The sequence below is a fragment of the Lissotriton helveticus genome, chromosome 8 (genome assembly GCF_964261635.1).
Source record: "Lissotriton helveticus chromosome 8, aLisHel1.1, whole genome shotgun sequence".
In the NCBI taxonomy this organism is placed as follows: Eukaryota; Metazoa; Chordata; class Amphibia; order Caudata; family Salamandridae; genus Lissotriton; species Lissotriton helveticus.
In genome coordinates this window covers 957,614,066-957,631,283 of record NC_136069.1, presented here as the reverse complement: position 1 = coordinate 957,631,283, position 17,218 = coordinate 957,614,066, and the positions used below count along the sequence as shown (strand labels likewise).

The following is a 17,218-nucleotide window of genomic DNA, read 5'->3' as shown; positions in this document are numbered from 1 at the left end:
TTGGTGTGCTCGTACCTAAATTGGCAGACATCACTACCATGTCGCAGACAGTCATAAGCCCCGGCACAAATTAAGCACTGGAAACATGACAGGTATCAGGATACTGATACACATTCCTCTCGATAAACAACACAGGGAGAGAAGGAAAGTCAGCACACAAAGAAGAGCGCAAGCAGTCCAGGGACAAGCACGCTCAGGACTCTAATAAAACAGAACACAAGCCACACCTCAATTTAAAAAAATAAATAAATAAATAGAAGAAAGATGCAGGTCTCAAAGTTAGACTTGCACAGAATCCTAAAGACTCAACTTCTGAACGGGGATTGGGCTCAGACAATGCTAAGATAGAGCGGCAGAAGTAACAGTAGCTCACCAGAACCTGAAGGAATTTCTGGACAGCAAAATTGAATGATTACATCACGGTGGACACACCAGACAAAAGGGTGAGCGTCCCACACAAGTTATATGAAATAACAATCCGCATGGAAGAGGACGAACACAGGAAAGTGAAAGATCTCTTTACGAAGAACCTATAGTCTGGTTTTGACATACTGTTAGCAGAATAAGATTAGCCGCCAGCATTAGTCAGGGAGAAACTATATTTTTCCTGAATTTTCCAACCATGTTCCCGTTTACCTTATACATACATATGCACAGGAGTGGGCAGTAGCCCAAGCTCCAGCATTGTATAAAAATCACGCTGGATGGGATGAGGACTCAACCCACCATGTGAACACGTTAATAGTTTCACCACATGCTCAAAGACAATATCGTATTAAGCAAGAAGCTAAAACACAGGTCACTTAGATCTTAGATCAACTTGATACCAGGAGATCATTTGAAATACACTTCACAAATGAACAATACCTTGCATCACTTATCAAAAACTGATAATACATTTAGTCTAGTTTTCATTTACAGACACTTGAACACTTGCATAAAGACACATGCTGTCCAACATGCAGATAGTGCCCATTAATGAATAACATTATGCGGGAGAAAATACAAATCAACACTTTTTATCTCAAATGGATGTTTCTGTCAAACTACAGCACCTGAAAACAGGTACCTAACAGCATTTAGTATATTAGAATCCCAGCGACAATTTTTTGTCATCTCCCCCGTGGGTATAAGAACAGCTCAGGGGTATTTTCTGAAATAATTACTGAATTGCTAAAACACTTTGATGAAGAAGTGTTGTCCTATATTCTGTGATATTTATCTAAACGGACAACCTTTTGGGGAAACACTTGACCAGGGTGAGCATCATTGGTATGGGATTGCCCTCTGGGGGCTACAAATTTAATTTTGAGAAAATCAGAAATTGCCCACCTCAGTATTCTATTTTTGGGATATGAGCTTTCAATTGAATGCAGATGCCTGGCAGCTAACTTTTTAGAAAAATGTGCGCTGCTCCAGCCTCCAAATACATTAAACAACTTCCAATCAGTACTGGGATTCCTAGATTTTGGCAGAACATACATTTTTGATTTCACAAAGAGAGTAAAACCTTTCTACGACGTTTTTCAAACCTGACTTTTCAGTCAAACACTGGACATAAGAACACACCAATATTATTTGTTCACTCCAGGAAGATATTATTGCTTCCAAACACATGCACACACGTGTAAACTTGCACCACATGGTACTCCGTATCATTTTGGGTCAATGTGGGTACACTTATTTTACCTTTTTATAAAGGTGAAACTGTACCAATCATATACAATTCTCATCTGTACACAAACACAGAAATGAGTTTTAATTCAACAGAATAAAACATTCTGACAACCATTCAGACTGATGTGGCAAAAGAAAGAGAACTGGCTCATGGGAAGAGCATTATTGTCGTCACCCCAGTACCGGGGCTAGCATTCCTAATGCCAAAGCCTTAAATCCAGAATGGATACAAATGGCTATCTCTTTTGCTGCATCAGACTTTGAAAGCAGATTTGATCCAAGTTTAAAAACACAGGCATTCCAGCAATATGAAAAAGAACACCATCTACCAAATGAAATCTTGCCTCTAGATCAGTATGAATTTAAATTTACACTGATGGGTCTGCCCCACCGGCCGCCTTTGTTAAAGATCAGATGCTGGATGGCAAGTTCTGTCCTCATTGCACCAAAAAACTACCTCTAGGTAATAGCACGGCTTGGTTGGCTGCTTTAAAAGCCCTGATACTTGCACCTTTAAACACGGATCGAGAATTCCCCACACTCATTGTGCGTGATTCCTTTTACTGTATACAATGATATAATAAATATTTACACCATTGGGAACAAAATGGGTTTAAAGATGAAACAAGGTGGCACAATTAAACACAAAAATTATGGGAACAGGTAGTGAAGTTTAAAAACGACCTACCAAAAACCCACGTGATTAACACACTGAGTCATCAACGTTATGGCGTGCACGTTGAAGGGAATTCATTGGCTGTTGAAGCCACATGGGGGTCTGTTCACACAGTTTCCATAGCTGCGCACACTCGTCCAACAACGAGAAAAGACGGTTAGAATATGGTGGCTGTAATTGCTTCATGCAAAAGCAGCACAGCAGTGCCTAAGAAATTTCCACTCAAATACTCCTACAAGTTTGATGCAAACAATATTCCATATGCTCAGATTCCTGGAGTGGGGGATAGAGTATTTCCAAATATGGATAGTAGGCAGGAATTAATCATTTAAAACACACAAGGGCTTGGGCTCCGTGCATTCAGGGGCAATAGCTACTATTTCTTCATTGCAACAGTGCTATTGGTGGCCTGGGATCAGAAGTCAGACTATTAGCTTTGTCTTGAACTGCAACATCTGCAAACGAATGCCAGGCTACACCATCACAAGACCTGCGCAGGTCCCATTGCTAGACATCATCAGACTGTCCACTTGATCGTGTCGTGTAAAGGACCACTGCGGCCCCTCAATTGTTGAGGTGGCTTAAAAATATATCTTAGTTGCAGTGGGTCCTTGCTCAAGTTTCCTATAAGTATGGCCTCAATGCTTGGCTGATGCTCAAAACTGTTATAAAAAGATTTGAGAGTCCACAACAGGAGATACGCAATCCATGTTACAACCTGACTGTGGCCCCACACTTGGCTCTCGAGCCTACTGAGAGGCCATGGAAGGGATGGACGTAGTATTGCATTACTCTTTGCCAACGCCATCCTGAGGGAATTAAGGTAGAGGAGAGGAAAGACTGGGGCATGTTATGTTATGTTAAATAAAATTTATTAAGCGCACGTACGCCCGTAGGCTTCATGGCGCTATAAGAAGATTTGCAGAAACATAACACAGCAAAAGAAAAGACAGAATTAACTATGGATAAGCTTGCCTAAAAAGCCAAGTTTTAAAGGCTTGTCTAAAAGCCAGAATGTCTTCATGGAGTCTCAGTGTCAGTGGCAGAGAGTTCCACAGGGAGGCAGCTAGAAAGTGAAAAGAGCTGCCTCCCTGACGTTGTTTCCTAATGCGAGGCACAACTAACAAGCTCTTGTGACCCGAGCGAAGAGCACGTGAGGGGGTATACCTAACAAGCAGGCTGCTAATAAATCCGGGGCCCTTACCTTGTAGAGCCCTAAAGATAATGCAGCCAGCTTTAAAGGTTGCTCTCTGCGCTACTGGCAACCAGTGGAGATTAGCAAGACCCGGTCTGATGGACTGCCACTTGGGTAACTTGCAGATCAGCCTGGCCGCTTGGTTCTGAACCAGCTGTAGTCTCTTGGGCTGCCCGACTGGAAGACCCAAATACAAGCTATTGGAGTAGTCCAGTCGGGACAGCACGAGAGCGATCACAACTTGGATCAGAGCAGAGTAAGTTAACAGGTGGGCAATTTTCCTGATCTTACGAAGTTGGAAAAAGCTTGAGGATACCACCGTCCCTACCTGACTTTTAAGAGAGAGATCTTCATTAAAAGTGACCCCTAGGCTTTTCACTGTATGAGACTTGGCCGGGCATAGAGCAATCCTTAACAGCTAGGGTATTAGGCGGGGCATTAGTGGGGTCAAACACTTATATGGATTCAGGGGACAATACACACTTAGCCAAGAAGCTCTCTAGGAGGTGTCACCCCATTTACAAATGTGGAAACGTGATCATACATGTGAAGGCACAGTGGCGGATGAAAACCATTCTGTATCTATGATTGTTTGGCTGTTTTACAGGAACTAAATGAAACAAAGAAACAAAGATTCTGTCAAAGTGAAACAGGCCGCCACTGGGAAGTCGGGGTAATCACGGCAAGTCCTGTCTAAATCCCAAAAGTCGTGGATCTAGGTAGAGAGAGAAAAAGATCGCGGACACAAAGGAATTTGGGCCCTCATACAGAAATACATGTGCCACTCCTTAAAGTGAAAGGAACAAGAACTGAACTTTTCCCGCATCCTGCCGTGATAACAACACCAGATTAATTTCAAATGAAAGAATCAACCAAAACCTATGTGGCCAATACTGAGCAGTAGGCCTCGTGAATTCCACAATAGTAGTCGTCCCTCTCACTACTATTCAAGAAATTCAAATTGAAAGGCTCATCAGGTTTGAGAAATCAAATCCATGGAGTTGGGGACTATGCAACAATGCAATGGAACCAGTTCTCCTTGAACCAACCTTTCAAATTCAAAATAAAAGTCAAGACAACACTCAAGTTGCAATTTGGTCAAAAATAAATGTGTACACCAACGTTTTTTCAACAAAAGCATCAATTAATAAAAGCTTCTACGTTTTTCAACAAAAGCATCAAATACTAAAAGCTACAACGTTTTTCAACAAAAGCATCAAATAATAAAAGCTTCAATTCTTTTCAACAAAAACATCAAATAATAACTTCTGAACGTTTTTTCAGCAAAAGACAACTATTAACTTCAACATTTCAAAGTTTTTCAACAAAAACGGCAGAAATAACTTCAACTAAATACTATGCAATTTCAACAATTGATCTTACAGCTAATGGCTATTTCATTAACTGTGATACGTTTTCCATGGCTCCACGGGAACAGAAAGCGACAGCCAGCCCAAAAACAAACAAACATGCAAGTACAAACTTTTGAACCTTTTCCTTTCCAAAAGATACAGACCTGGCTTCACCATGAGTAGAACTATGGAGTATTTCTGGGTTCATCTTTTTCTGTTCTGGCTTTGCTTAGAGCTAGCTTTTAGTTTGACTCTTAGTGGACACTTTCTACAACACAGGATCAACATAAAACTGAATACACGTCCATTTTCAATTCAAATGCAAAAGAGACTTATAAATGTATTCGACCTGAACAAACCTTTATATTCTAAATGATGTACTTAATCATCCAGTTTTTAATTCTGATTAATGTATTTTGAACTTTCATTCATTTTCATTTATTTTTATCATGCATTCAGTGATGTCATTACCTTCAGTACATTTTTCTGAAAATTGGGTTACTAATACAGTGTATAATATGCTTTTTAGTTTTAGGAATAATTGCTACATTTTCAGATCATGAAATGTTAAGAGATTTATTCATATTGCAACACTTTATACCTGTTACCTTCATTAAGGTTATCAACTCCTACAGAATTGAAATGCATCTAGAAATGTGGTTGTTTAAACACCAGTAGGAACGTTGCCAAATACCACCAAAAACGATTGCACGGGGTGGGATACTTAACACACATCAGCTGGGGCAACATTAGATGCCATTTACAACACAACAGGACAGACCCAGTTAGGAAAGTATGGGTGGTTTGGCCTTTTGACACAAATACTGAAAAGATGTTCATCAGACGCAGTGAAGGTGTAAGGTTGAAGGAGTTTATTCCAGGATACAGAGAGCCGTCCCCCAGCTGGCACAGCTCAGGCACATAAGCAATAACTGAACTCCTCAGAACTAACATGACCAACACTCTATATGACATCACTGACTGATGTCACGAGCTGCTGCAGACAACACATTACCACACCTCCCCCCTTAATAACAAAAAAAAAAACTAACCAGGAAAGGACACAAGGGGAATATAAGGTTGCATAAACTTCACATAAACTTTAATTAGTCCATAACTAAATAGAGATTAATGCCATTCACTTGACTAAATATAATCTCTTAAATAACGTGGTCTATTATGCACTCTTGTGCTCGTTCTGTTACTATTACCTTCCAAAACCTTGTTGTTACTTTTAACAATTTCAGAAGAAAAACATGGATCTTTAGCAACACGAGAAGTGCTCCACCAATTTCCATTTGACAATTTGACTGCATTTTTGCGAATATCAACAATCTGTTGTGAATCTAAAAATTTTGAGTCCTTTTCTTACAGAGACAGGATTCTTAATTCTAACCCAATCTCCAATGCAAAGTTTGTGGGGTATTTTCCTTGTAGCAGTCTCACAATTTTTTTAACACATTTCAGTAGATTTTATATTACCAGAATCCCCCATGCACCTCATGTCACAATCCTGATGAAAGGATTACACCATCCAGAAAGGATAAACTTGTGAAGGAGCTTTTCTTCCCCTCATAAGTTCACAGCCTGAAATACACAAGATCTTGACCTAAAAGCTACTTGAACACATTCCACCACAACTCTATTGAACCTTTCTGTCTTGCCATTGCTCTGTGGGTGGTAAAGTGGAGTTCTAGTGTGCTTAATACCACAAGACCGTAAAAAAGAATTCATTTCCTCAGAGACAAATTGCACACCGTTGTCAGTAAGAATCTCTTCAAGATAACCTTCCCTGAGAAAAATTGTGTTCAGATAGTTAATTACACTTTTAAAATTGGGAATATTAATAGGTTCAACCTCAACCCATCTAGACAAATGATCTATAAGGACCAGAAAATACTTTGAGTTAGAGGGAAGACCATGAAAAGGTCCCAAAAAATCCATTCCCAATTTCTGCCAGGCCCTTTCAGGAGGAGAAACCAAAGAATTAGTAACACCTTCAAGTACCAGTACCTTATCACTAGTATTACATTGTGAACATTGTTTCACTAGATCATCTATTTGAGTATCCATTCTGGGCCACCAGAAGTCTGTTCTAACTTTTCTCTTGGTGATGGTAGAACCAAGATGACCAGAATGTGCAGCTAATACAATTCTTTCACAATAACATGAGGGAGGTACAAGTTTATTGCCTCTGACTACTTTTCCACACTCTACTGAAAGTTCATCACTGACTTTCCAAAACATTTGTAGTTCAGGAGAAAGACATTTCTCTTTGGGCCATCCATTTTTGATTAGGGAAACAACTTCTTTGAGTATGGAATCTTTATCAACCTCTATAACCCAGCTATCTTCTGCAAAAGATAGACTATCTTGACTTATGTAGGCTACAAAACATTCTTCCACTTCGGTTTCCCATTCCTGCTCTTCATTATCTTGAATAGGGGGTCTAGATAAGCAGTCTGTCCTAGTGTTTTTCCCACCAGGAATGTATTCTACACAATGTATATTCTAAAAGCTTGGTAGATAATCTAGCCAAACGAGCTGTAGTGTGTTTGGCATTCTTCCCAGATAAAATAACGACCAAAGGCCGATGGTCAGTGTTTAAGAATAAATGATCTGCCCCATAGGTATGATTTGAATTTCTCAATGCTCCAAACGCAAGCTAAGAGCTCCTTTTCAATAACTGAATATTTTCGCTCAACAGGACGAAGCGTCCTGGATGCGAAACCTACTGTGTGCTCTCTTCCTTCAGAATACTGTGACAAAACAGCACCTAATCCATATTCACATGCGTCAACTGTAACGACTGTCTGTTTACCCTCGACAAAAGCTTGTAAGGCAGGAGCCTTTGCAATGTGTTTTTGATAGACTGAAATCCTTTCTCGCATTCCTCAGACCATATATAGACACTTCCTTTTTTCAGTAATTTCCTGAAACATTCTGTGGTTTTAGCAAAATCCTTCATAAATTTCGCATAAAACTCACAGAGACCGAGAAAAGACATAAGTTGTTCTTTGTTCTGAGGAGCGGGCGCCTCTACAATGCTCTTAATAAGACCAGGCCTAGGCTTGATGCCTTCCTCAGAAATGATGTGACCAAAATATTCAATCTCCTTCACTTTAAAAGTGCATTTACTTTTTTGTAGAGTGACCCCTCTGCTTTCTAGAGTGCTAAAAATGTGGTTGATGACAAAATCATGTTCAATTTCAGTCTTGGTAAAAATGAGTATATCATCCTGAAAGACTACTACATGGGGATTGTTAATAAACATTTCAGTCATGAATCTCTGAAATACGGCAGCCGCCGAAGCCAGACCAAAAGGAAGCCTGCAGAACTGAAAAACACCATCAGGGGTGACAAAGGCGGTAAGATGTCTGGACTGAGGATGCAGTTCAACCTGATGATAGGCTGCCTTAAGATCCAGTTTTGTGAACCACGAAGATGACCCAACTTTAGCAATGAGGTCTTCAATGCGTGGAAGAGGAAATCCATCAAACCAGATGGCTTCGTTGAGACTCCTCAAATCCACACACATCCTCAAATCCCCAGACTTCTTTTTGGCTAGAACAATGGGAGAAAGCCAGTGAGTGGACTCAACTTTTTCAATAATCCCTTGATCACACAATGTTTGCAAATGTTTCGAAATATCATTCCTAATGCTTAGTGGAACATTTTGTAATTTATGTTTTACAGGGCTGGCAGTTTCTTTTACTTTAATAAAATGTTGAAAATTAGTGATCTTACCCAGGCGATCCTCAAACATTTTCCTAAACTTGTGTTCCCAAATATTGGACATATGAGAATTGGACAGTGAGTTGATGTTCTTCATAGAAAAAATAGAATTCCGATTTTTATCTTGGTCAATAACAACTGGATTAGCTTGACCGGGTTTGATGGTCAAGCCAAATTCAGCTTGATGCAGCAGACCAAGGACATTTATTCCCTTTTTGGCTACATATATCTTGCCTTTGATGGTTACTCCTAAGACAGTGATGTTGGCCCAGAAATAAACCAACAATTCAATTCTGCTGCCTTCAAAAGCTACACTTTGAACATCTGGAGGTAAGAGACTTTTATCTTTCCAAAGCTTAAAAAACTTTTCTTGAGAAACAATAGTGATGCGTGCCCCAGTATCAACAAGAAGCTGGATATGACTAGTTTCAATAAGAACATCAACTTCAGGATCAGAAACATGCAATGTATTATCCTTGTTGGTACAGTGTTTGACTACAACAACATACTCCTGATTAGTAACATCTTGATCATCATCATAAAATTTGTCATTTTCATTGAGAACACATCTCACATTTTTTCTTCTACTACTCATACATATTTTTGCAAAATGACCCATTTTGCCACATTGGCCACATTGCTGATTTAAGGCTAGACAGTTTTTGAAAGAAGAAACATGTTGAGATGAACCACACCTATAGCAAAACATTCTCGAATTGAATTGTTGTCTATTTTGTGCGAAGTTTCTTCCACCCCTAAACATATATGGTCTTCTAACATAACCACGAGTGGTGTTATCATTTAAGGGAGTAGGAAGTTTTGTATTTGAAACTGGTTGCTTGGAGGAAACTGCGCCAGAAATAGTAGAATTAGATAATGCAGTTTCCAATTGCTTGACATCATCCATTGAGGTTTCGATGCTTTTAGCAATGTCAACTGCATCTAATGTGGGATCTTTACATGTAAGTAGCCTCTGTTGTATTTTCTTACAATAACATCGTGCAACAAGTTGATCTCTTATAAGTTGAGATGTAAAATTTTCGAATTCACATTTCGAAGCTAGAACTTTTAAAGCTGTGATAAAACTGTCTATACTTTCATCAGATTTCTGCATTCTAGTAAAGAACTTGTACCTATGGACTACCCAGTTCTTAGTTTTTGTAAAGCACTTATCTAATTGTGCGACAGCTTGTTCAAACTCATCTGGATCTTCGCCTTCAGGTGGATCATATGGAGGTAGATGGTCAAAATCATTTCGTCCCTCTACACCCAGATGATAGTACATAAGATTTTTCCTCCTCTCGGGTCTATATCTTAAACCATCAATAGCCCCTAAGTATGCATTGAAGGACCTAAACCATAATTTCCACTCCAGGGGTGGTTCACCTAGTTCTTGTAGAAAAGGTGCTGGTGGAATAACACTCTGCATGTTAACTAAACACCTGTAGAATGAAAAATGGTTAAAAAAAAGATAAAATAGATAAAAGAAAGAAGAAAAACAGAGCACAAATTCTGAAAAATAGTACAGGATGAGATGAATGTAAAAATTGTGTGTGTATCACAGAAGTAATACACAGTAAAAATTGTGTGTGTATCACAGAAGTAATACACTTTAAAAATTGTGTGTGTATCACAGAAATAATGTACTCAGGCTTAATTCCAATTTCTGTCACCAGATGGCAGTGTAGGATAACAGATCCTAACTTTTCTATGCAGAAATAGACCAAGGAAAAACAGCGAGGTGACGATATCAAGCAGCACGAGGGTTAAGAGTACGTAAGAAATGAGCTGTGAAAGTCAGCGCTGCCACATGAAGAAACACCTGACAAACACTTGGAGTTGCTGTGCGTGTCAGCGCAGTATTAAAAGAATCACCAAGGTTAGTACTGGAGGCTTTCTAACTTCAGTAAAATCGGCGATCTGCTCGAGGGAAGAATTCCTATCCCAGTGCGCAGCACAATGACAAAGACTCCAATGACAAAGACTCTTATGCAAGCTAGTGCGTTGTCCAGGCAACCAGCGCGAGAGATGATTCAGCGCGAGTAATTATGTGGTTGTCAAGCACGAGGGGTGCACGTGCGAGTCCGTTGTGTTTAAATGCGCCAGAGCATTAATTTTGCCGATAAATGGATATTTTCATGCCGCTGGATGTAGGTTTCAATACAAATACCGCAGTAGAGTCAAAATATATTCTTTGTAATTAAAAAATGATGAAACTCAATACCGGGATGTAGAATGTAGCAGTGGTTCAGTTTTAGTAAAAGTTCATGAATGGACATGAACGGGTACGGATCTCTGTCAGTAAAAAAAAAATATGAAGTAGGTGCCTGGGATTAGTAAATAAATCAATTTACTTACGTTTGGTTGCAGATAAAAAAAAAACGTTAGGCTCACGATAATGTAGAACTTCAGACCACAAAGTCCTTGTAATATCTAGAATGAGCAGGAAAGCATCCCATCTTCTGTCGCCATTGAAAAGATGTTCATCAGACGCAGTGAAGGTGTAAGGTTGAAGGAGTTTATTCCAGGATACAGAGAGCCGCCCCCCAGCTGGCACAGCTCAGGCACATAAGCAATAACTGAACTCCTCAGAACTAACATGACCAACACTCTATATGACATCACTGACTGATGTCACGAGCTGCTGCAGACAACACATTACCATAATACCCGTCACAGAAATGATTCCTGAACGTCACCAAGGGACTCAGTATACGTAGGCCAGACCTACGTTATATACAGATAACGCCCAGAGGTAGTAAAATCCTACAGTGTAGGGAAGCTGTGCCTTTTTTTATTAAAAACCAACACTGACAGTAGTGAAACGAAAGTTTCCTTCGTAAAGTTCAATGCTTAAGGCAATCTGAAAACCATGCTTGTGCAGCACTTTTATTTTTCATTTTACATCAGCTAAAGAAATATTTTTCTTTTATGAAAAATAGCACTCTTAAATACAGACTCCCGTCTTTTCTTTTTGAATACCTCGAACAGGAACTATGCTTCTCATGGTTTCTAATATTTAAAAGACCAGTCTGAAAAGACTGCAACGTACCTGTTCTCGGATGCCTGTTTTTTGCAATGAAGAATGCGTGGTCATTATCTGTCTGACACTTCCAAAGGAAAACGCCAGTGGCATTTAACAGCTGGGTCTGCTGAAGTCCCATGCTTGGTTGTGTCCCAAGCGTATTCCCATCAAACCAAAGCATTCCTTGCAAATCGTGGGTGCCTTTTGCTTCCTTTAAGCAGCACCAAGGTATGGATTACAGCACCGGCTGCCTCAGAACCAGCGACTGGCAGCACTATTCTTTCTGTGCTCCCACAACGATTATGCGAGGTATTAAAAAGGTCTGTTCACTGCAGCAGTTAGCAACGAGAATGTTGTGACTGCCAGCCAGCACTTTTTATCTCTTATTTATGCAAAACATGTCCTGAAACACATTTTTCCTCTTATTGTTTCAACTTTCACCGAGTGCTTGGAAGCTTTCCCTCTAAATTGACTTTTTCTTTCTTTTTTTTTTTTATATAAAGAAAGCATGGTCTTCAGGAAAAGCATATGAGAGTTTTATTTTATAAACAGAAATGTTTATAAGTAACTACTGACTCTAAAGAGTTTATATATATTTTTTTAATGACACTATAGATTTTTCCTGTCTCCACAGAGTTTATAGTAATTTTACATATTTTAACAGCTTCTATTTTTTCAGCTCATAAACCACTCTCATGCAACTACCTGCCAATTACATGCAAATGCCCATTTTAGTCACGTAGTTTGCTTTTAATGGGTTATTCACGATTGTCCATAGATTGGAGTGGGTGTTATAAACGAAATTGAGGCCCTAACATAGGTACAAATCCTTCATGTCACAGAGACAGGCAGACCCTTTCACACAGGCAGGCCCTTTGACCTAGATTAGCCTTCCCTTCACAATAACGAGCAACGAGAAGAGGCTGTCCCTTATCTGATCAGTGTGCTCTGTGTACAGAGACGGTCCATCCTGAATACGTAATCTCCATGTCCAACAGTGACTAACCTACGTCACAACAAATTCTTGGAAACAGGCCCTTTCTCCAAGAACACAAATTCTTGGAAACAGACCCTTTCTCCAAGAACTCATCTTCCTCCGACCAACTTTGCGTCAATCCAAGGCACCTATAGGGTATAAGTATACCTCCCTTTGCCCAAGCAAGGCAGAGGAGACCGAGACTTCCATGGCGACACTCTGCCTGAGACACTGCAACCTGCATCATGCCGCAGCTCCAGCTGGCAGAGGTCCATCACCCATCTGTGGGTGTCCAGCTCGAGATCAGGATGAAGTCCCACTAAGGTAATGGGGTTAGACTAAATCCTAGGGGGATTCTTGGCTCTCTAAAGACCTACACACATGCTAGGTACATTTAGGTACATCTAGTTAGGCATCATAGGGGTATAGGCTTTAACTTAATGCAGTCTGTATTTCATGTATGTGTTCATTACTATTGCAAAATGGTAGAACAATGCCTTTTTATTTAACTGCACTGCTGGCCATAATTCTCTGCTACTGTCCAACAGTTGTCGCAGCACATATAACCAGTACTAGAATAACAACTGTGCAATAAATTTTATTGTAAACACACCCGACTGTTTCTTCTAAGTACTTCTCTGAGATGAGTGACTGAATGAAAAGTAGTATATTGTTTCCACGAACCTGAGGGATCAGGGTTTTATGTTATGTGGTTGCCAGAAGCTATTCCCTTCTTGTCTTCAAGAAGTTTCTAGTGGCCTCTGAGCTAGCTGGTACACAGTAATTAAATTTAATATACATACTAGGGTCATACTGACCTCAGTCCTATGCCAAGCCTATTGTGTATGTTATTCCAATGCGCAGAACCTATAAGGGAAATAGGAACTACACTACAGTAGGTTGGACAGAAGGACTAGCACCACAAATGACACCATGGCCACGAGATGGTTCTTTTGAACCACAAGACATGGCAAATGCGGAGATGTGCATCCTTCACTGTATAGGGGATCCCGAGTGGGATTATCCTTATATGAAGGACACTCTACGGATATAGCAAAGATATGCCAGACTGTATGACTCATGTCACCCTACTGGACATAGGGACACGGTCCTGTCACAACTGTCCTTAATATTTAAAGGTTCAGGGACACCCCAAAACATATCGTGGCCCTAGATGTATAAAGAAAATCTTTAAAAAGGGCTGCCACCACTTGCCTAAGGGGCGGGGAAGTGGATAGCTGCTTTTGAAAAACACACAGCCGGGACACCCCTTGCAATTGGCGAAATCAAAAGTTTATTAAGGTCCCTTACAGGAGATGAAACAGACACACTGTTCATAAAAGTAGGAGTAAAGGATGTGACATTGACTAATTCAAAATGTGATGGGGCACACTTCAACAAGGTAAGGGGAGTTGTTTGGACACAACTAAGATGGATGTACCCAGACAGGCCAGACATTTAATCTCTCATGACACAGACAATGCAACCAGATGAAGACCCAGCACAATTCCTAAGAAGAATGAAAGAGAAATGGACACAAGAGGTAGGGGAGAGATGGGATGTGACTGGACAAAATGCAATACTGTTCTATAAAATAGTGAAGAAGGATTACCAGCTGAAGTGCAGGACAAACTAGACAACATAGTAGCCAAACCATGGACTAAGATACAGGCTCACATAATACAATATTGTAAAAGGAGACAGGGCAAGGAAAAGAGCGAGAAGGATAAAATTGAGAAAGCAGCAGCTAAAATAGTACGACAGAAACTAGCAAAGTGGACAGAGGGAAGAACTGCCACTGCGGCTACTCAGATGGCCGCAGTGTCTTTGCGAGTGCCACCTGTAAACACCACTTCGCAACCCCAACAATATGCCCCCGGATTTAATAATAGGTAGGAACGGGTAAGGAGGGCAAGCAAGGTTTGGGGGAAATAGGCACAACACATTCAGGGGCAGGCAACCATGCCACTACTGTAAGATACCAGGACATTTCACTAGAGAATGTAGAACCAAAACGAATAATGAACAGGCAGGGGCAATATATGGCCAACAAATGGTACCACTTCGTCTCACTGTCGCACAGCCTGCCATGAGCCCCCAAGTGATACATCTTCCACAGCCCCAAATGCAGCCTCAACAACAGTTCCAGCCCCAACAGGTGCAACAACACATGCCCCAAATGCAGTTTTGACCGCAACAGGCAGCGCAGCCAAGTGTACAACACCAAACATTACAAGGTGGGGTAACGGTCAGAGGAGGAAACCCCTTTTAGAACAAGCATTTGCAATGCAATAGGTCTCGCATTTGCGAGAGAGTATGAACTATTGGCATTGTAAATGACAATGCCTTTTATTTATGCATTTGAAAACCTGCAAGCTGTACGTCAACAAGCAATTTGTACTTATAGTCCTTGCTTATGAGAAGCAAAGCTGGCAGTTTCTTTTACTGACAGCCTTGCTTCTCGTAAGCAAGGACTAAACGTACAAAGTGGGTGTTTATGCACCGCTTGCAGGTTTTCAAAACAAATTAATAAAAGGCATTGTCATTTACAATGCTAATAGCTCCAACTCTCGCAAATGAGAGACCTATTGCATTGCGAATGCTTGTTTTTTATTGAACCAGCTGGACTAGCATGTCAGATAAAGTAATAGAACAGACACACCGGATAACAAGCCCATAGTAGAAACATGATGTCCTAACAGCATAGAAGTAAGGCGCAAGCAAGGTAGCAACCCTAGATTATATTTATAGGCAAGTTGTTTTTGCGATGCGTCCTGTTTACATTTTTGGTTACTCAAGAGCACTTTATTAACCCCCTCTCTTTACTCGCGTTGTAGACATTGAGGGAATGGACTGAAGGCCACCAGTACACACACTGTTTTTTGCGATACACAACATTTACAGAAAGGGTGCCTTTGCGGGAGCTCTCTGGTTAATGTTTTAAGTGAGCTCATGAAGTGTTGGCGTCCCAGTGCGCCCCCTAAGCGTGAAGCCTAAGGCTCAGTATGATTTCACGGTGACTCAGTTGTAAGTTGCGAACAAGTGCGGCATGTGCAGAGCCGTTTTGTAGGTCCCCAGCCTCTTTAAGAAGGTAGCAGGACAGAGTGCAAGGCAGAGGGACAAGCATTGTGAGTGTAGAAAATAAGTGTAACCGTGAGGATAGAGGACAAAGCAGAGTAACAGCCACCGAGAGTGAAAAGCATGAGGAAAAGTGGTAGGAGAGAGTGCAGGACACAGTGACGCTAATTGGGAAAAAAAGTAAGAACAACTGTTACGACAGAGTGTGGGGCAGATGAAAAGCACGGCGAGTGAAGAACCTAATATTAGGTGGCAGGACTTATTCCGGGGTAGAGAGATAGGTATAGCGAGCTAAAAACATGAGGAATAGTGTCAGGACAGAGTGTGTTCTAGACTGTAAATTAAGGTGAAGTTAAAATGTACGTATAGCTAGGAGGACAGCGTGAGGGGCAAAGTAAAAGGCACGTTAAGATAATAACATAAGGATAGGTGGCAAGATAGAGTGCAGGGCAGAGTGCAGGGCAGAGTGCCAGGAACAGTGAGGGAACAACATGAGGTTAGGTGGCAGGACAGAGTGCATGGCACAGAACAGGCAGATTGAGTCAAAAACATAAGGATAAGTGGCAGGGCAAATTGCAGGGTAAAAAGACAGGGACGGCTAGGCTGGAGGAGGGGAGGGTGAAGCCAGGCTAGAAGCATCAGGCGAACTATAATTTGAGTAGTATGTGTTATAAATGTTCCTGGAAATTAGTGTTAAAAGTGCTTAAAACAGGTGTTTACCTTGTGCAAAGGGTTGAAGAAATAACCAGTATTTAAAGGCAAAATAACATACATTAGCGTATTAGCATAAGGCTTGTGCTGCTGTGTCGGGTAATGGCGACTGACAAAATTGTAATTGTAACTTTGTGACTATAATAGAATGCATTGTAATATTATTTGTTGAATATTTGTGGCACTGATGTTCAACGTTCCACAAGTGTTGTGATATTGTCAAACTGGAAATGTAACTACTAGATGCGCTAAATGCGCCTTTTAGTCTGGCTGTTTGTAATTGTCATTGAAGCTTTAAGGGGAGGGGTAAATGCGCAGCTTGGGGTATCGAAACCAAAACAAGCGTGTTTTAGCGGCCAATTTAGAACTCACAATAGATGGTGTGATAGATTAGAAAAGGAATGTTTCTCGCAGACAGTAAACAGCGTTGCATGGCATGAGTTTGTTATATGGGAACTAGAGGCAGAGCGTTTCCATATGTGCACGCCGACACAAAAGGAAAGACATTAGTGAGAACATAAGGAAAGGTATCAGGATAGAGTGTGTGGCAGAGGGAAAAGTACAGCTAATAAAGAAAACAGGCATAGGCGGCAGGACAGAATGTGAAGCGAACAGTGTAAAAAAGGGACAGGCACGTAGAGCCAAAAACATGAGGATAGATGGCAGTACACATTGCGTGATAATAAGAAAGCCATGGGGAGGCAATAGTATGAGGATAGGTGGCAGGATAGAGTGAAGGCAGAGGGAAGGGCATGGGCTGTCCAGAATATAAGGCTAGGTGGCAGCAAATAGT

General features: G+C 40.8%; 1 protein-coding gene and 1 pseudogene across 1 annotated transcript in view; one reads left to right on the top strand and one right to left on the bottom strand.

Annotated features, from left to right (window-relative positions):
* Positions 1–14,908, top strand: part of LOC144773180 (uncharacterized) — a 37,094-nt pseudogene extending 22,186 nt beyond the window's left edge.
* ZBTB11 (zinc finger and BTB domain containing 11) overlaps positions 1–17,218 on the bottom strand; it is a 1,715,870-nt gene that overhangs the window by 1,615,709 nt on the left and 82,943 nt on the right. The gene's annotated exons all lie outside the window — the stretch shown is intronic.